At 36.5% G+C, this 22,068-nt stretch overlaps 1 long non-coding RNA gene across 2 annotated transcripts in view; it reads right to left on the bottom strand.

Moving 5' to 3' along the window:
• Positions 1-22,068, bottom strand: part of LOC127483821 (uncharacterized) — a 136,735-nt gene that overhangs the window by 13,285 nt on the left and 101,382 nt on the right. For both annotated transcript variants that reach the window (XR_011380731.1, XR_011380732.1), the window contains exon 5: positions 9,264-9,360. This is a non-coding gene — a long non-coding RNA (uncharacterized lncRNA). The remainder of the gene's footprint in view (positions 1-9,263; positions 9,361-22,068) is intronic.

Genomic DNA, 22,068 nt, shown 5'->3' with positions numbered 1-22,068 from the left:
AAGACCACAGAAGCACAGGCAATCAAAGCCCAAATTGACAAATGGGATTACATCAAATTGAGAAATTTCTGCACTACAAAGAGCAAACAAACAAATTATTCCGTATAGGGAAGAGGCAACTGACAGAATGGGAGAAATTATTTGCCCACTATGCAATGCTTAAAGAATTAATATCCAGAATATATAAAGAGCCCAAGAAACTCAAAAACAACAAACAAGCAACTCTGTTAAGAAATGTACACAGGCTTTAACAGACATTTTTCAACAGAGGAAATAAAAATGATCAACAGAAAGATGAAAAAAGTGTTCAGGATCACTAGCCCTCAGGGAAATGCAAATTAAAACCACAATGATGTTTTACCTCACCCCCATTAGAATGGCTTTCATACAGAAAACAAGAAGCAACAAATGCTGGTGAGGATGTGGGAAAAAGTATCCTAATCCGCTGTTGGTGGGAATGTAAACTGGTAAAGCCTCTATGGAAGACAGGATGGAGATACCTCAGAAATCTGAATATAGATCTACCATATGAACCAGCCATCCCACTCCTGGGAATTTACTGAAGGGAAATGAAATTAGCATGTAAAAGAGTGACCTGTACCCCCATGTTTATTGGAGCTCAATTCATAGTAACTAAGATATGGAATCAACCCAGATGCCCACCAACTTAAGAGTGGATAAAGAACTAATGGGATGTATACAATATGGAATACTACACAATGTTAAAAAAAAAAAGAAATCCTGTCATTTGCAATGAAATGGATGTGACTGGAAAACATTATACTTAGTGAAATAAGCCAGTCCCAAAAGGACAAATACCATATGTTTTCCCTGATCTATGATAACTAATGGAGTACCTAAAAGGTAATCTATTGAAGTGAAATTGACAGTTTGACATGTATTGACTGAAAAGCCCTTGTCTCAACTTTTGAGGAACAGTTTTTGGATTTTTTTTTCAAACTATTTGTTGAAATTTAGTATATATGGTTAATCGTATTGTATAAAGTTAATTGAAAATAGATCTTAATAAAAAATAAGATATTTGTCCCTTTGGGATTGGCTTACTTCACTCAGCATGATGTGTTCCAGATTCCTCCATTTTGTTGCAAATGACCAGATTTCATTTTTTTTACTGCTGCATAGTATTCTATAGAGTACATATCCCATAATTTCTTTATCCAGTCTACTGTTGATGGGCATTTAGGTTGATTCCAGATCTTAGCTATTGTGAATTGAGCTGCAATAAACATTAAGGTGCAGACAGCTTTTTTATTTGCCAATTTAATTTCCTTTGGGTAAATTCCAAGAAGTGGGATGGCTGGGTTGTATAGTAGGGTTAAATTCAGGTTTCTGAGGAATTTCCAGACTGTCTTCCATAGTGGCTTTACCAGTTCGCATTCCCACCAACAGTGGGTTAGTGTCCCTTTTCCCCCACATCCTCGCCAGCATCTGTTGTTGGTAGATTTCTGTATGTGAGCCATTCAAACCAGGGTGAGGTGAAACCTCATTGTGGTTTTGATTTGCATTTCCCTGATTGCTACTACCTGAACATTTTTTGATGTGTCTATTGGCCATTTGGATTTCCCCTTTTGAAAAATATCTATTTGACCTTGTCTAAATAGGATTGGAGTTGGCAAACTCAAAAGGCTTCCATAGCTGTGAGGGTTCTGGATGAGGGAAGGATAAATAGCTAAAGCACAGAGAACTTTTAGGCTAATGAAATTGTTTTATGAGGTACTAGAAATAATTGTGTTTTTCAAAACCTTTAGACTATAAAATACCAAGAGTGAGTCCTCCTATAAACCATATGAGTTATATTGATGTGCCAGTGTAGGCTTCTTAATTTTAATTTTAATAAATGAACCACTCTGTTGGGTCTTGTTGACAATGGGAGAGGCAATCTAAGTGTCAGGGCAGGGAATATATGAGAAATCTCTGCATCTTCTCTTTGGTTTTATTGTAAGCCTAAACTACTTCAAAAAGAGTTTATTTAAAATGAGCCTCCAAGGTAATAAAATAAAATCCTGCAAAAAAAAAAAAAAAAAAAAAACTCTTTAGTTAAAATGAAATCTCTGATCCTAAAAACAATTCAGTGAATTCATGGAAAAACAATGATCATCGATGAATGTCATCTGTTTCTTTTGGGAGATCAAGCAGAAAAAAATACAAAGAATTAAATTACATAAGAAAACAAGTATTTTCAGGTAGGAATTCATGATACATCCTTGAAACAGCAAAGCCTTTTGTAGTAGGGCAAATTTCTTAAGCAATAGAGGATATGTAGAGGTCATATGAAAAATTTATATAAATACAGCTACATAAACCATAGTAATTTATGTGTAATAAAATAATAAACATAAAAGATAAGTGTCAAACAGAAAATGCAACATATTCATTCATATAAAAGGAAAAAAATTACCTGATGCACAAAGTGATTCTAAAAACTGCAAAAGAATGAAAAATGACCTAATAGAAAGTTGAGCAAGGTACAGTAATAGGCAATTCAACTCCTTATTATTCTGGAAAATGCAAATTAAAATAAGAATAAGAAACTATTTGTATCCTTCAGACTGAAAAACATGAAAAGATTTCTTAGCATCTAATAAAGGAAAGGGTTGAGAAAATGAATGCTGTCACATGTTATTAGTGGAAATATAAAGAATGTCATCCTTTGAGGAATATAATCTAAAAGTACCTATCAAAATTGAAAAGTCATATAGCTATTAACCCAGGAACCTTAGTCATTTATTTTGTTTGCTTCTCTTTACTGCATCTTTGTGTTGTAGCTAACGGCTCCCAATTTGGCTAGTCTTCCTACATCTGTGCTTCCAACTTTGCAGACATCAGGGGAACACATTGGCTAAGAAAGTTGGACTTTGTTTAGGGCCTAAACAATGTACATGGTTTGGGTTACATAGGTGGTGTTACCAGCACTGTTACAGCCAGCTAGGTGATTTTGTACAGCAGCGTTCAGTTGCTTCAGTTCAGAAGAGAAGGCAGAATTTACATAGTGTGTGATTTAGTTTAGCTTTCTCAAGTGAAAATGACAAAAGAAAAAAGGCAAGTGTTAATAGCAATGGCAAAAAAAAAAATTCAAATTCAAAGACAAGGCATAGCATGCTAGTCATAGTCACAGGAATCTAATGGGTAAGAGTGTTCTTGAATAATGAGTGAAGAGTTAGATCTACAAACAATGGATATTGTTGACCAGGTAAAATATAAGAATAATGGAGCATCAGATAGGGAGGAATTTCTGTGTTAGTTATTCCATAATTGCTTGGTGTCGATGAAAAAGTCTGAGTTTTCCGTGGATAATCTGTCCTAGTAATGTGGCCTGCAGGCCTTAGCACCTCACCAGAAAGGGGTTTGAAGAACAAAACATTTTCAGTTTCTTATGAAAGCTCTCCAATACAATTTATATAAAAATGAGTTAAAATAAAGAAAAAAACTGTCCTGGAGGGGGTGGCATAGTGTGGGTGAAAAGGTAAGTAGAAGAGAGAACGTCAAGAAACCATTTTGTTAAAATAGCTCTGCAAATGCATGCTGTCATTCGCCTCCACCTTGAACGTTTATTTAAGCATGTTCCTCCTACTTTCCTTATGACAGAGTGAGGAACGCGCACACACTTAAGGGTACTTTTGTTGATTCTCACCAAGAAACCTCAGGCAGGCACTTTCTGACATTGAACCTGGTCCCCTCACCCATTTTGATGCAGAAGGATGAATAGCTGTGCAGATGCAGAGCCCAGAAGCAGAGCTCATTCTGTTAAAAGAGCCCCTTTCATTATCTTTGATATGAAATTTGCTACCCTTCCCCACCTTCAGAATACTGCCAATATTTTTATATTTTAGTATATAAAATTCCATTAACATTTTAATTTTTAGTGAAGGATTATAATGTCAATTCCCAAACATTTTATCTCAAATGCTTTTCATTCTTGAGATAATAAGATACTGCATCTCTTATCTCTTCTTTTTTACCTTAAATATGCAAATTCATATTCTTTGAGCATTCATTTCAGACTTATTCCCATTCGTGTTCTTAACATTTCAAGTTGAAAGCTAAAGGTAGGATGTTCCCAAATTCATAATCCCCTAGGGATCTTTTGTTCTTGCCTGCAGTCTGATAAAGTAGCAATATGATTTTCAATCTAATTTCTTTTTCTAAAAGTTTTTCTAAGTGGATGTAATATTAATTTAAAGTTTCTTCATAGATTTTTGTCCTAAATAAATCATTGAAAACTGCATGGGTTTTTACTACCAACTGACCTCCTCCTGAGAAAACAAAAGTATCATGACTCTACTCTCCATTTCTATTGCAACAGGCTGAGAAAGATTCATGTTTAAGATTCAAAGACCATGTATGAATTAGAAATGCATATGTTTAATAGAGCCCAGCGGTGAGATGCTTCATCTGTTGCTTTTGTGTATACTTTCACCATATACTCATTTTATAGAAAGAAGCCATTAAAAACTAATATCCAGAAGAAATTTTTCACCTAGGATCTACTTAATATGGCTAAAATTTTGGAAATGCCAACAAAAAAAAAATCAAAAAACTGGTATACTAAACTGAACTAACATCTTTAATATTGTTTGCATATGTATACAATTTTATTAACCTATTAAGAAACAGATATAATGGGGAAATTGAGAGTTAGAATTTGATGTGTTAAATGCAAGGTTAATGGAAATTAAAAAATGAATGTGCAAAACTTTTCAGACTATTACTCTTTTTGTCCAGTTATTTCTTTAAACTACTCACAGATGTTATTCTTTATAACATGATTAAACATTCAATGAACTATAGTGAAAAAATATACACACACCTAATTGTTTTTTATTTTCTTTTTCATTATATCTATGCTTATACCATTGAAAACTCACACATAGTAGCCAGTGCTGTGGCATGGCGGGTAAAGCTGCTGCATGTGGTGCCAACATCTCAAATGGCCACTGGATCAAGACCCGGCTATTCCACTTCTGATCCAGATCTTTGCTATGGCCTGGGGAAGCAGTGGAAGATGGCCCAGGTGCTTGGGCCACTGCACCCGTGTGGGAGACCTAGAAGAACTTCCTGGCTCCTGGCTTTGGGTCAGCCCAACTCTGGAGACGGCAACCATTTGGGGAGTGAACCAGTCAATGTAAGATCTCTCTCTCTCTGCATCTGCCTCTGCCTCTCTGTAACTCTGCCTTTCAAATAAAATAAATAAATCTTTAAAAAAAAAACACATATATGACTTATGTCATTGTTCCATAATGTATCAATCTAAACATTCTTCTATTTTTTTCGGCTGTGATGTTTCATACTAAAAAAGGGTAACAGACTCAAAATATCAACAATTGGTATGAAAAGAAAGGATTGCATATTCTACAAAGGCAAAAATAAAGATGCAGCAGATGAAATTTAACTTCATGCTTTTATCTACTCAGTGACTAAAATGGGATAATAGAATTTAAGAAGAAAAGACTTATCTTGGTGTCTTAATTAATTGAGTATTGTCTTACAGTTCATTTCATAAGGTTTGTGAAAAATGCTTTCTCTTGTAACTTAAAGTACATTTTTTATAATTAGCATTTAGTTGTATTGCTGAATTAAAATCAGTTTCTTTATGTTTTCCAGCACCAATTTTCAGTGTGGCAAAAAAAAAAAGGGTCTTGTGTGCTCAAATCTGCAGATTTGTTATCATGCTGTGCTAACTTATAGAAATCCTGTCATCATTTTACCCATAGAAAATTAATTTAATTTCTTCTAAATCTGATATTTTTATTCATGCATCCAAATTCTATCTGTATTCAGATGACAAAAATAGATATTTTATGTTGATAGGCTGAAGGTTATTAATTGAAAATAATTAATTTTCTGAGATACAAAGGCAATCTCTTTTGAATCATTTTTCAGTACACTGAATAACTACAAAAATTTTCTTCAAAAATAATAAAATAAGTCATTTTAAAACCTTTCTTCTATTCACTAACAAAATTTCCATCTTGAATTATTTAAATATAGGTATTTCATCTTGGTTTCCTTCCATAATTCTACACTGATATATACTACAAGATATTTTTTAAAATCAGTATTCAACATTTTTTAATTTATTCATAAAAACCAGAAAACCTGATAAATTAAGAATACTTACTTTTACTATTTTTGAATAATATTTTCTTTATTTACAAGTTAGAATCAAAAAAGAAAGTCCAGGGGACCAAATCGGGAGATGACTGAAACTCCCAGGGCCCCAAATGGTGTGAAAGGAAAAAGAAAAAACAGATTAAAAAAAAAAAAAAACTCAATGTAAAAAAAAAAAGCACTCCCCCTTATTCCCTCCTCATGGAGGCTGAGGGGCATCATGGCCATAATCCCTCAGCTTTACCTAGCTTAAAATAAATTAGAACAACCAACTTCACAACATGGCTCTTAGAAGTGGACAGGGCAGCCATGGTCTCAGTTAATCCCTAATAGGACTGTTGCCCACCCCATTCTGTATCCCTGCCCTATCCCAGTAATTCTGAACAGGGAGACTCTGTACCGCTGAGGTCACTGCCAATGGGGCTGGGAGTTTAACAGTATGTTGTCCATCCTCCTCCTTCAGTAAATGTCCTTGCAATCCTCCCGACTGCAGCGCCAGCTCTCAACAGAGTGGGGAGGGAAGGTGAGACCAAGTGTCACACCAAGGGTAAGGGGTGGGACGAGGTGGTTTAGGGGTCTGGTCCTGTTGAGATATTAACCAAGTCATCTGCCGAACATTTTTTGAAAATATTTATTTTATTTATTTGAAAGACAGAGCCCCAGAGAGAGGTAGAGACAGAGAGAGGTCCTCCATCCGCTGGTTTACTCCCCAGATGGCCGCAACAGCCAGAGCTGTGCCTATCTGAAGCCAAGAGCTTCTGGGTCTCCCACATGGGTGCAGGGGCCCAAGCACTCGGGCCATCTTCCACTGCCTTCCCAGGCCAGAACAGAAAGCTGGATTGGAAGTGGAGCATCCAGGGTAGAACTGGCGCCCAACGTGGGATGCCAGCACTTTAGGCCAATATATTAACCCGCTGCGCCACAGCGCTGGCGTGCCTAACATTTTAACTCAGGAGTGACAAAATTTTAAAAATTTTCAGATAAATATGCCAGTCTTTTAGCATTTAAAATCCCTACAATATCAAGATACCAGGGTTATTAATTGTTCAGTTTTTGTCAACATCCCTCTGAGAGATGTACAAAATTAGTATGATAATAACTTCCCTAAGATTTTAAATTTTGATTGAGGAAATGAGAAAAACAAAATATTAACTCAATAATTTGCTTCATTGAATCATGGCCTGAATATCTGTCTTTGTCTACTAAATCTGCTAGGGCAAAATATGACACAATGCCAGCTTAAAATCACAAATTTATTTTTCATGGTCTTGTTGGCTGGATCAGATCAAGTTGCTAGCAAGAAAACTCTCATTCTGAGGGTTTTTCTCTTGGTGTGTCAGCAGCTCTTGAGTGCTGTGTGCCCACATGGATTGGTGTGCATATGGATTGTAAACTCTGATACCAGTTTCTCTTCCACTAAGGTCACCAGTTCTACAAAATTACAACCCTACCCTTTGATCTTATTTAACCTTAATTATACCTTTAAAGAGCATTTCTTCAATAAAATCACAGAGAACATTTCATGTATAGTAGTGTATTTTAGGCCAACATTGTTATACACAAAAACTACACTGTTTTCCCACATTTTAAATTTGATATCAGAATTAAAATATTTAGATATATATATGTGTGTATATATATATATATCCTGTCAATTAAAATTATTACATAGTTTTTAAAATATATTTGTCCTTGGCCCTGTGGCATAATGGGTAAAGCTGCAGTTTGCATTGCCAGCATCCCATATGAGTGTTGGTTGTGCTGGTTCGAGTCACGGCTGCTCCATTTCCAATCCAGCTCTCGGCTATGGCCTGGGAAAGCAGAAGATGGCCCATGTCCTTGGGCCCCTGCGCCTGCATTGGAGACTGGAGGAAGCTCCTAGCTCTGGATTGGCGCATCTCTGAAGGCAAATTGGAGAGTGAAGACCTCTCCCTCTCCCTCTCCCTCTCCCTCTCCCTCTCCCTCTCCCTCTCCCTCTCCCTCTCCCTCTCCCTCTCCCTCTCCCTCTCCCTCTCCCTCTCCCTCTCCCTCTCCCTCTCCCTCTCCCTCTCCCTCTCCCTCTCCCTCTCCCTCTCCCTCTCCCTCTCCCTGGCTCTCCTTTTCTCTATGCATAACTCTAATTTTCAAATATATATATAAATTTTAAAAGATTTATTTGAAATACAGAGAGACAGAAAGAAAGACAGCAAGATAAAGAAATGGATCGCTCATCAACTGGTTCACTTCATAAATGCTGGCAACAGCTAGGACTAGGCCAAGCTAAAGCCAGGAGCCTGAAATTCCATCCTGGTTTTTCCTGTGGGTGATGGATGTCTATGCTTTTGGGTCAGATTGAAAATGGAGCATCTAGGACTTGAACAGGAACTATAATATGGTTTGGAAGTATCACAGGTGGTGATTAACTAGCTGTGCCACAATGCCAGTCCTCTTAAGTTTACTTTTTAACTTAGAATAACATGTAATATTTGGACATTTTAAAGACGTACAATATAATATAAGCATGCCATGAAATTAGTCTTTCCATTTCCTTTTTTATTTGTATTTGGAGTCTACCAGCTACTCTGTTCCTGGTTTTTTCGGTTTTTGTTTTGTTTTTGTCTTTTAACATTTATGCCAATATACTCATATTATTTAAACATCCTAAAAAGATCATTGCTTTTTAATTCACTGAATTTTAATAGTAGTAACATATACACAGCTGAAAGAGGACAGTGTGATGGGAAGGAGACGAGAAAAGGCAGACTCTAAATATTATTTGAATTTTTAAGAATCTAACATTTGGTCTCCCCTTTTTAGTAAACTTTGTATTATGCTAGTTTTTATCCCCCCTATATATTAGATCTGCCCATTTGACTTTGGGAAATATATCATTGTTCATTGCTTTTCATAACCCATTTATGTTTTTTTAAATCCTTAATGGTGATCCCTCTTTTATTCCCTTGACTCATTCAGATTTCACTCATTTAAAAGGTTCAGATACTTTTATGAAAGGAATTACGTCACCCCAAAATTCATTCATGAAGTCCCACATGTGACCATGCTTGCACAGCAACTGTCAGGCCCTGAAAAGCAGTCATTTCTGAGATTTATACCCCAGGGAAACATGGAGAACGCAGATAAGTGCTTCAGCTTACCTTGCTCTATGAGAGCCAGAAACAGAGCCCAGATTCTCCTAGCCAGTTATTCCTTATCACGAGATGTTGCATTTCCAGCAAGTTGTATTTTTAGTAGCTATATGAAAGAAAAGTAGAGGAGAAAACGGGATTGGTGCTGGGCCACTGTGGTAACCGTCCTGCAGAGTACTGATTGGGTAAATAAAATAAGACCTAATTAAATAATCTCTACAGGAGAATCACTTCCTACTTAATGAAGCATAAACTGAAAGTGAAGGGAAGAAAAGTTAAGCAAATAGTAACCAAAAGGCAGTAGGGATAGGTATAGTTAGATCAGACAGAAAGGATTTTAGATCTAAGGCTATAATAGAGGCAAGGAAGGCCATTATATGATGATAAATAGGTCAGTTAATCAAGAAGACATAACAATTGTAAATATATAAAGTGACTTTGAAAAGTTCATAGAAAAATAAAATTAAAAGATTATTTTGGTGCAAAAATTTTTAAATAGTTTTTTCATAATACACATCATACATGAACATTTTAAGACTTCGCATATAGAGACTCAATTTCAGTGTGCCTAAATATTTGAAACAATAGTCACTGATCAGAAGGGAGAAATATGCAAGAATAATATTAAGAGACCTCAGTGCTTTCTACAATGGGCCAAACATTCTGACAGAAAATCAAAACAGTGGACTTGAAGTATACTTTACACCAAATGGACTTAACTCACAGAGAACACTCCATCCAATGCCAGTGTTGTGCATGTTATAATCAAGCATACATCAGACATGTCCCAGGATAGGTCATATGATAGAGCACAATCAAAACTTCAGAAATTTGAGAACTGAAATCATAGTAAGCATCTGTTCTTAACATATTATGAAACAAAATAGCAGAAAGAATACTGGAAAAGCCATATATGTGTCAAAATTTAAAAACTATTCATAAGCAGAGGGCCAAGAAGAAAAAAATCAACAAATATCTTAAGACAAATGCAAATTGAAACACGGAGTACCAACATTTATGGGATGCAGTGAAAGCAGTACTAAGAAGGAATATTTTAGTAATAAATATCTCCATGAAAAAAAAAGGAAAAAAAATCTATAAAAGTAAACTAATTTTACAACTCAAGGAACCAGATAAACAAAAGTACAAAGTTAATACAGGGAAGGAAAAAATAAAGCAAAATCAGAAATAAATAAAAGAGAATATCAACAAAGTTAAGAAGAAAAAAAACCTTTATTTAAGAAAATGAGAGAGATGATTCAAATAAATAAGATTGCAAGTGAGAAGAGACATTACAACACATACTATAGAAAAAAAAAAGCATGATGAGACTATGAAAAATAATTATAATCCAACATTATACTCTGGAATAATTGAGAATAAATGAATAAATAGAAAATCTCAACAGATCAAAAACAAGAAGACACTGAATTTGTATTCAAAATCTCCCATCAAGAAAAAAAAAAATCTTGGGAGAGCACACATTATGGTGCAGTGGGTTAAGCCACTGCTTGCACTCTTTGGGATGCCTGGATTCTAAATGAAAGTGATGGTTATAGTTTCAGCTCCTGTATTTCCAATCCATCTTTCTGCAAACATGTTCTGGGAGGCAGCAGGTGACTCAAGTACTTGGATCCCTGTTACCCACATGAGAGACCCGAATGGAAACCTAGCTCCTGGCTTCATCATGGCCCAGACTTGGGTATTTCAGGTATTTGGAGAGTGAAGCAGCAGATGGAAGATCTCGCTCCCCAGTCCCACTGTGTGTGTGCGTGTGTGTCTTTAACTTCAAAAATATAAAAATGATAAGCATTTTTAAAATGTGTGGGATTTGATGTCTACTTCTCATTTCCACCAAACATTTAAAGATTAATTCCTAGACTTTTAAATCTTCCAAAGTATTGAAGAGAGGGTAAAACATCAAAACTCATTTTATACAGCTGGCATTACTGCAATAATAAAGACAGACAAGAACACTACAAAAAAGAAAATCACAGGCCAAAATCCCTGATGAATATAAATGTAAATATCCTCAACACAATACTAACACACCAAATTCCACAGCTCCAGATAGAATCAGCCTAAGTGCCTGTAAATACATAAGCAGGAATACCATTGTGCCTTGAAAAGTAGGAAATTTTGTCATTTGTGACAATATGGATGAACCTGGGGTAACCTTATATTAAATGAAAGAAGGTAAGTGTAGAAAGAAATACTTCATGATCTTACTTACATATAGCATCTAAAAAAGTCAAATTGATAGAAATAGATATTAAATTTTTGCCAAGAGGCTGACAATGAGAGAAGAAAGACAGATGTTTGTAGAGGGTCAAAGTTCAAGTTAGTATGAATGAATTCTGGAGAAAGAAAACTTCAAAGAGAGCATGAACCTGGTCTCTTCATTTTAAAAATTATATCCAAAAATAAGTCCCCAGAAAAGAAAAGTAGAAACCATCTACTTTGAAACTGTGTAATATGTGTAACTCCTATATTGAAAAAAACAGGAAGTGTTGCGAATTATGATGAATACTGATGTCACTGATTAGGTAAATTCAATCAGAAGTTATTTTAAGTATTCTAAAATCAGTCTTAATGCTTTTATCCATAAACTTTTTTTAAAGAGTTATTTATTTATTTGAGAGGCATAGTTAGAGAGAGAGGGAGAGACAGAGGAGAGAGACCATCTGCTAGTTCACTCCCCAAATGGCTGCAACAACCAGGGCTGGGCCAGGCTGAAGTCAGGAGCCAGAATCTTCTTCAAGAGGGGTTTATCATTGATTTCTTTCTGCTCTCCAATAAAATACATAAGCCACCAAATTATAGTTTGAGCATTTCAATCTAAGTCTGTGATTATTATTAAGAATGTATTCTGGTGATAAATAAACTTTAATGTACCAACCACCAACACAAGTTTACCATTTCTTGTGCGCTACTGTGGCCTGATTTTACAGGAAGATTTTCAATCTGCTCTGGCAACACTTAACATGTGCAAGAAACTAAGCTCAAGGCAAAAACGTTGTTTGAATGCATGTTTCTGAAACAGCAGCTGGTGTCAGTTCTAAAACGTAGCTCAGTATCAAAGGAATAAGATTAAGTGGAGCCCCAGTGAGGCTGCTACATATGTTGATTACTAGCTGTCATGGGTCCAAACTTCAGTACTTCTTACTGCTTCCTGTCCTTAAAAAGATTCACTAGTTTGAGGCAGAATGTGAATTTTTATTTTGTGTTACTTTTATTTTGGTAACAAAGTTTGCTCTAATTGGATCTTTATTCAATATGGTGATTTCTCAGCTCTTCAGAAAAATAACCTTTTGTAATATTAAATGTGTAATAGTTCAATACTATGAGCACTTTGGCTACCTTTTCCTGGGACAACTTTTTGGGTGACCTATGTACTACCCTTCTGGGAATTCAACTTGTATCTGTACAATATCTTTAAATCCCATTAAGAGTCTGAAACCATGTGTTTTGTCTCTGAAGGTTTGGTTTTTTGTTTTGGTTTGGTTTAAGATTTATTTGAAGGGGACAGTGAGAGTGAGATAGAGGGAACGGGGAAGGAGGGAGAAAGTGAGGGAACGAGCAAGCACTTCTATCCACTGGTTCACACCCCAAACTGTGGCAACAATTGGGGATGATCCAGGTTGAAGCCACCTGTGCAACATGAGACCAAGCCCTGGGGCCATCCTTTGCTGCTTTCCCAGGCACATAACCAAAGCTGGATCAAAAGTGCAGCAATCAGGACTAGAACTGGCACTCTGATAAGGGATACTAGGTGTGCAGGCAGCAGCTTAATCCCCTGAAGGACAATGTTAGTCCCAGAAGTTTTTTTTTAAATGTCTAGTTACAATCTAAATATTAGTAAAAAGAAAACACTGGTGCCTTACCTATATAGTTATTAAAAATAATTTTACATTTTTGATGCTATATTATCAGAACATGAAGCCTAAAAGCTTATGGAAAGATCTAATGCCATAATATTTAATGAGGGGATCATTGATATTAGCCCAACAGTATACGTGAAGTTACCTTCTACCTCTCTTCTTTTCCCTGTCTATAGACAGGAGTGGGAAGGGTCTTTTATTATTGTTAACACCTAAACCATATCTATACCATTTAAATTGCTCTTTTACAGTTGTTGGATGACTATCTTTTCATATTTTTAAGTGATTGATTTATTTGAAAGGGAGAGTTATAGAAAGAAAGGGAGAGAGTTAGAGAGAGAGAGAGAATCTTCATTTTGCTCTTTCATTCATCCAATGACTGCAACAGCTGGGACTGGTGAAGGCCAAAGCCAGAAGCCTGGGATCCCATCAAGGTTTCCCACATAGGTGGCAGAGGATCAAGTACTTGGGACATTTTCCACTGTTTTTTCAGGCATATTCACAGGGAGCTGGATAAGAAGTGGAGCAGCCAAGAATTGAACTGGTGCTCAAATAAGATGCTGGCCTCATAGGCAGTTGCTTAACCCACCCATGCTGGTCCCTGAATGACGATCTTTCTCAGCTAATTTGCCTTGTCTTATATCCTGAGAACAGAGCTGAATTCATATCATATAGATCAATAATTTTGTTATATATTTGCTATGCTATTCACAAACTTCTATATACTACCCTACAAATGAGCCTAGATATTATTACTAAGGAAATATAATAGACTATGCTTCATGCTGTGTATTTCTATTTTTGGTTTATAAACAAAAATACACTAGGACTAGGATAAACCACGGAGGTTTTATAAAATTGCATTCTAAAAGGTTATATATTTTCATGTATATACATAATATACATACATATTATGATACATACTCATATGACATCTGTATATATTAATTGAAAGCATTGCATCTAAAACTTCTCATTTTTATTTACTAAAGGAGAATCCTAATGTCTAAAAGGAAATTTTCTTTTTTTTTTCTTTTTTTTTTTTACAGGCAGAGTGGACAGTGAGAGAGACAGAGAGAAAGGTCTTCCTTTTCTGTTGGTTCACCCCCCAATAGCCACCGTGGGCCAGCGCGCTGCAGCCAGCGCACCGCGCTGATCCGATGGCAGGAGCCAGGTGCCTCTCCTGGTCTCCCGTGCAGGTGCAGGGTCCAAGGACCTGGGCCATCCTCCACTGCACTCCCGGGCCACAGCAAAGAGCTGGACTGGAAGAGGGGCAACCGGGACAGAATCTGGCGCCCTGACCGGGACTAGAACCCGGTGTGCCAGCGCCGCAGGCAGAGGATTAGCCTATTGAGCCACAGTGCTGGCCTAAAAGGAAATTTTCATTGGTATTCATATTTCCTGAAACTAAAGTGTGAAAACAGGCCAATCATGCTCTAACGAGTTTTTCCTCATTTATCTCAGGAATTATTACTTTAATAAGAATCATGTATATAGTTATGCTGTCAACAATAAAGCCAGAAAACATTTTTACAACTCTTATGGCTACAAGTACTAGATAATAAATAAGCTAACAAAGATCACTTTATTCAATAAATTATGGAATACAAATAGGCTAACTCTTTGAATTTAGGCTACAGAAGGATAGAGAACAGGATATGTTGCCATAAAAATAAATAAACACTGGGGCCGGCACTGTGGCATAGCAGGTAAAGCCGCCACCTGCAGTGCTAGCATCCCATATGGGTACCAGTTTGAGTCCCACCTGCCCCATTTCCGATCCAGCTCTCTGCTATGGCCTGGGAAAGCAGTAGAAGATGGCTCAAGTCCTTGGGCCCCTGCACCAGCATGGGAGAGTTGGAAGAAGCTCCTGGCTCCTGGCTTCAGATTGGCACAGATCCAGCCATTGCGACCATCTGGGAGGTGAAACAGCAGATGGTAGACATGTCTCTCTGCTCTGCCTTTTTATAACTCTGCCTTTCAAATAAATAAATAAATCTTTAAAAAAATCATAAATGTAAAAATGCTACATCTCATACTAACATAGGCCATCATAATTAAATATTGTCAGTCATATAAATGGCATTTTACAAATAACCTACATCTATCCAAACTGAAGCGCATATATATATATATATATATGTATATATATATATATATATATGAAAATATAGTGTTCATTTCAGGACATCTAATTTTCTTTAAATTTTATTTTGATAGACTGACCCCCAACCTTCCCTTTCCATATATTCCAGGTACCCAATTCATATATCAATTACTAATAACTCTTTAAAATGTATTAAAATGGATGTTGGCATTGTGGCACAGTGGGTCCCTACTACTCTACTTCAGATCTAGCTTCCTGATAATGAGCCTGGGAAAGCAGAACATGACCCAAGTACTTGAACCCCTGCCAACCATATGGCAGACCCAGATGGAATTAGAGAGTGAATGGAAGTGAATGAAAGACAGAAGATAGATTTATCGATATGTGTGTGTATGTATCCTTACCTTTCCTTCTGTAATTTGGCCGTTCAAAAAAAAATGTCTTAATAGGGTATTTATGCCATGTTCAAAGGACAGTAAACAAATTATTTTCCTAGTTTCATTTTAAAAACATTTTATGTGTAACTCTACCACCTCAATTCAAATTGTATATTTTTATTAAATTTTTATTCAATTAGACTCAGTCAGTAGTGGTTAGAAAATCAGCCTCAAAAGTACATTTATAGGGACAGAGGCAGGGGGCATGGGTAGGCATTTGGTATAGCAGTTAAGTGCCACTTGGGATGCTTGTGTCTCGAATGAGAGTGCATGGCCCTATTTTCAGCTTTGGTCTGATTCCAGTTTCCTGCTAAGGTACATGCTGGGAAAGAGGACATGATGTCTCAAGTAGTTAGGTCCATGCCACCTACACGGGAGACTCGGATTGAGTTTCCAGACCTTGACTTCCACCTGGCACTTGGGAAGTAAATCAGTGGATGGGAGATTCTCTCTCAGTCACTCACTCACTCTTTTTACCTTTCAAAAGACAAAATACATTTAAAAACTTAAGGTCGATTATGCATTTTATTTAATAATTTCCATTGTATAATTTAACACATGGCACCAGACTGACTCTTATAAAACAATAAATACACAGTTTAAGCACTAATAGAAATCACCAAAGTAGGTACACCTTTTGCAACTAATTTTGTCACAGGTGTCAAGTTTTATAATTGAATTTCGAAGCTGAATATAATTATTCCATCTTGCATCTAGTAAAATCCTAAAAATAATATTTAATAATTCTTTATTCATGTTCAATATTTAATATGCAGTGACAGTGAGGCTGAAAATAATTAATTTCAAGCAGAGTTTAATTTTTTAAAGCTTTGTTATATAAAAATTAAATCATGAAAGGACTTGATATATCATCAAAAATTGATCCAAAGAGTTGATTTGTTATAGTAGAAAATAATTTGATGTTTATATTTAATTATGTAAGAGAAATTAAAGTATCTAGAAAAATCTATAATATAATAAAAATAAACATGCACTATGCAAATTAATAGAACGTATATTTATAACTGTCTGAATACTTAATGTATGCATAGAAATAGTTAGAAAGTCAGCTTACATTTTCCAGGGATTTAATAAACCAACAAGATCTTTAATGCATCTTATGAATGTTAATTTTTTCCACAGGGGAACTGATGCTTCTGCTTAAGTAAACAGTAAGTGATATGCAATTACAAGTGGTTTTCATTGACAGGGCTTGTCTTTTCTCAAGCATAATAAAGATCTAAAACTTAAGCATATGCTCTAAGTGCTCAAGAAAAAGGTTGAAATGGGATTATAGAATTCAAGTTGTTTTTTAAGCTTGCTATTAATCAGATTTGTATTATGTAACTTAGCAACACTTCTATATCAGTAAAATGCACATAATACCTGCCTTAAGGATTTATAGGATATTTTAAAATTTATAACAAGCTGCATTATTTATTTATTTATCCAAAGTCCAGAGCAACAGAGAGAGGACCTGGGTCCGGGCGTAGGCCAGGTTGAAGCTAGGAGCCCGGAACTCTATCTCAGCCTGGCATATGGTTGGCAGAGACCCAAGTACCTGCCATTACCCCTTGCCTCCCAAGGTGCACATTAGCAGGAAGCTGGATCAAAATTGGAGCCAGCGTCTTACCTGGTACACCAAATGCCCAGCTCAATAAGCCACATTTAAAAATAAAGCTTTGGTATCTAATTTATTAATGTAGGGATGGTTTATCTTAGAAATTCATAGCGTGGTAGAAAACCTGTATATTTCAGGGTACATCATGATGCTCACAGGTTGCAAATTATAGAGCAAGAAAGAAACTACATGATATGGTGTTCAGTGGGGGAAAAATTATCAGATTATGCACCCTTACTATCTAAGGATATTTTATGGCAGCATCTCTGTGCTTGTATTCATATGGCTCAAAGTAATTTCATCCACAAATTGCACATTTAATTGTGTGAAACATTATTATATAATTTCAAGGATATAATAATCTTACAAACTATATAGTATATTTAATATTATTTTCATCTCATAGATAAGAAACTAGATATAATTTCTTGTGCAAATGTCCCACACATAGGTCAACAAATGCACTGGAGATACAAAACATTAAAGATTTGTTTTCATCAATTTCTATGAATACTGATGAACTTTTATTGAGAGAGGAATGAATTCATGACCATGGCTCATTTAAAAATACATACATTTACATATAGAAAATTGAATGATCATTTTAAATTAAAATGCTGCACTAATGATATCTGTGGTTAACACATCCAAAGATTTTATTTGTAATGTGTTTGTGATCAATTGTGACCACTATTCTAAGGCCAAACAGATTTTTTTCTCATCTCACTTTAAGAAACATCAAATTCATTTAAAAATGACTCTGTTTCTAAAGCTTTATATTTTGAAAGTAAAATATTTGTACTTCCGTACATGTAGTCATTTTGAATTTCACTTTGTATCTTCCTTGGACTATATCCCAATATGAAGAAAAATGCTGACCATATATGTTCTCTACAGCTAATACATGGAGGTTTACTTGGATTCCTAATAGGTTACCCATACAAATGACACTTTGTTTCCATTTGAAAAAAAATACCAGAAGTTGCATTACTTAATGCATGTTTTAAATGATGATGAAATCAGATCAGACCTATTGTCATGTTTAATCCCAGTGAGAGTCAAGTTGGGAATTGATAATTTCTTCTTTTTCTTTTTTCTTTTTTTTTTTTTTTACAGAAGATCAGTTTAGTATACATTAAGTAAAGATTTCAACAGTTTGTACCCACACAGAAACACAAAGTGAAATATACTGTTTGAATACTCGTTATAGCATTAAATCTCAATGTACAGCACATTAAGACAGAGATCCTACATGAGGAGTAAGTGCACAGTGACTCCTGTTGTTGACTTTACAAATTGACACTCCTGTTTATGGCATCAGTAATCAACCTATGCTCCAGTCATGAGTTTCCAAGGCTATGGAAGCCCCTTGAGTTCTCCGACTCTTATCTTGTTTAGACAAGGTCATAGTCAAAGTGGAGGTTCTCTCCTCCCTTCAGAGAAAGGTACCTCCTTCTTTGAAGACCTGTTTTTTCCACTGGGATCTCACTCACAGAGATCTTTCATTTAGGGGTTTTTTGTTTGTTTGTTTGTTTGTTTGTTTTTTGCCGGAGTGTCTTGGCTTTCCATGCCTGAAATACTCTCATGGGCTTTTCAGCCAGATCGGAATGCCTTTAGGGCTGATTCTGAGGCCAGAGTGCTGTTTAGGACATCCACCATTCTATGAGTCTGCTGAGTATATTGCTTCCAATGTTGGATCACTCTCCCCTTTATTTATTTTATTGGTTAGTATTATCAGGTACTAGAGTTGTTTATGTGCTCCCTTTGACTCTTAGTCCTTTCATTATGATCAATTGTGAACTGAAATTGATCACTTGGAATAGTGAGATGGCATTTGTACATGCTACCTTGATGGGATTAAATTGGAGTCCCCTGGTATGTTTCTAACTCTACCATTTGGGGCAAGTCAGCTTGAGCATGTCCCAAATTGTACATCTCTTCCCTCTCTTATTCCCACTCTTATGTTTAACAGGGATCACATTTCAGTTAAATTTCAACACTTAAGAATAACTGTGTATTAATTACAGAATTAAACCAGTCATATTAAGTAGAACAGACAAAAAAACTACTAAGAGGGATAATGTATTAAGTTGTTCATTAACAGTCAGGGCTATGCTGATCAAGTCACCGTTTCTCATAGTGTCCATTTCACTTCAACAGGTTTCCTTTTTTGTGTTCAGTCAGTTGTCACCGATCAGGGAGAACATATGGTATTTGTCCCTTTGGGACTGGCTTATTTCACTCAGCATGATGTGTTCCAGATTCCTCCATTTTGTTGCAAATGACTGGATTTCGTTGTTTCTTACTGCGGTATAGTATTCTAAAGAATACATATCCCATAATTTCTTTATCCAGTCTACCATTGATGGGCATTTAGGTTGGTTCCAGGTGTTGGCTATTGTGAATTGTGCTGCAATAAACATTAGGGTGCAGACCGCTTTTTTGTTTGCCAATTTAAATTCCTTTGGGCCGGCGCCATGGCTCAATAGGCTAATCCTCCGCCTTGCGGCGCCGGCACACCGGGTTCTAGTCCCGGTTGGGGCGCCGGATTCTGTCCCGGTTGCCCCTCTTCCAGGCCAGCTCTCTGCTATGGCCAGGGAGTGCAGTGGAGGATGGCCCAGGTGCTTGGGCCCTGCACCCCATGGGAGACCAGGAAAAAGCACCTGGCTCCTGGCTCCTGCCAGGATCAGCGCGGTGCGCTGGCTGCAGCGGCGGCCATTGGAGGGTGAACCAACGGCAAAAGGAAGACCTTTCTCTCTCTGTCTCTCTCTCTCACTGTCCACTCTGCCTGTAAAAAAAAAAAAAAAAAAAAAAAAAAAAAAAAAAAAAAAGAAAGGCTTTAAAAAATTCCTTTGGGTAAATTCCAAGGAGTGGGATGGCTGGGTCGAACGGTAGAGTTATATTCAGGTTTCTGAGGAATTTCCAGATTGACTTCCATAGTGGCTTGTCCAGTTTGCATTCCCACCAACAGTGGGTTAGTGTCTCTTTTTCCCCACATCCTCGCCAGCATCTGTTGTTGGTAGATTTCTGTATGTGAGCCATTCTAACTGGGTTGAGGTGAAACCTCATTGTGGTTTTGATTTGCATTTCCCTGATTGCTAGTGATCTTGAACATTTTTTCATGTGTCTGTTGGCCATTTGGATTTCCTCTTTTGAAAAATGTCTATTGAGGTCCTTGGCCCATCTCTTAAGTGGGTTGTTGGTTTTGTTTTTGTGGAGTTTCTTGATCTCTTTGTAGATTCTGGTTATCAACCCTTTATCAGTTGCATAGTTTGCAAATATTTTTTTCCCATTCTGTCGGTTGTCTCTTCACTCTCCTGACTGTTTCTTTTGCAGTACAGAAACTTCTCAATTTGATGCAATCCCAATAGTTGATTTTGGCTTTGACTGCCTGTGCCTCCCGGGTGTTTTCCAGAAACTCTTTGCCTGTGCCAATATCTTGAAGGGTTTCTCCAATGTTCTCTAATAACTTGATGGTGTCAGGTCATAGATTTAGGTCTTTAATCCATGTTGAGTGGATTTTTGTGTAAGATGTAAGGTAGGGGTCTTGCTTCATGATTCTGCACGTGGAAATCCAGTTTTCCCAGCACAATTTATTGAATAGACTGTCCTTGCTCCAGGAATTGGTTTTAGATCCTTGATCAAATATAAGTTGGCTGTAGATGTTTGGGTTGATTTCTGGTGTTTCAATTCTGTTCCATTGGTCTATCCATCTGTTTCTGTACCAGTACCATGCTGTTTTGATTACAACTGCCCTGTAGTATGTCCTGAAATCTGGTATTGTGATGCCTCCGGCTTTGTTTTTGTTGTCCAAGATTGCTTTAGCTATTCGAGGTCTCTTTTGCCTCCATATAAATTTCAGCACCATTTTTTCCAGATCTGAGAAGAAGGTCTTCGGTATCTTGATTGGTATTGCATTGAATCTATAAATTGCTTTTGGGAGAATGGACATTTTGATGATATTGATTCTTCCAATCCTTGAGCATGGAAGATTTTTCCATTTCTTGGTATCCTCTTCTATTTCTTTCTTTAAGGTTTTGTAATTTTCATCGTAGAGATCTTTAACATCTTTGGTTAAGTTTATTCCAAGGTATTTGATTGTTTTTGTAGCTATTGTGAATGGGATAGATTTTAGAAGTTCTTCCTCTCCATGGCATTGCTTGTGTATACAAAGGCTGTTGATTTTTGTGCATTGATTTTATACCCTGCTACTTTGCTAAAATCTTCTATGAGTTCCAATAGTCTCTTAGTAGAGTTCTTTGGGTCCCCTAAATAAAGAATCATATCATCTGCAAAGAGGGATAGTTTGAGTTCTTCCTTCCCAATTTGTTCCCTTTAATTTCTTTTTCTTGCCTAATAGCTCTGGCTAGAACCTCCAGATCTATATTGAATAGCAGTGGTGAGAGTGGGCATCCCTGTCTGGTACCAGATCTCAGTGGAAATGCTTCCAACTTTTCCCCATTCAATAGGATATTGGCTGTGGGTTTTTCATAGATTGCTTTGATTGTATTGAGGAATGTTCCTTCCAAACCCAGTTTGCTTAGAGTTTTCATCATGAACGGGTGTTGTATTTTATCAAATACTTTCTCAGCGTCTATTGAGATAATCATATGGTTTTTCTTCTGCAGTCTGTTAATGTGGTGTATCACATTGATTGTTTTGTTCATGTTTTAAAACAATCACATCGGCTTACTATCTAAGGATATTTGCTGAAGCATCTGTGTTCCATTTGTAATCAAGCTCCTACATTACTAGGTACATATAAAAT

The sequence above is a fragment of the Oryctolagus cuniculus genome, chromosome 12 (assembly GCF_964237555.1).
Source record: "Oryctolagus cuniculus chromosome 12, mOryCun1.1, whole genome shotgun sequence".
NCBI lineage: Eukaryota > Metazoa > Chordata > Mammalia > Lagomorpha > Leporidae > Oryctolagus > Oryctolagus cuniculus.
Note: the sequence above shows the minus strand (reverse complement) of the source record. Positions and strands in the feature narration are given on the sequence as shown.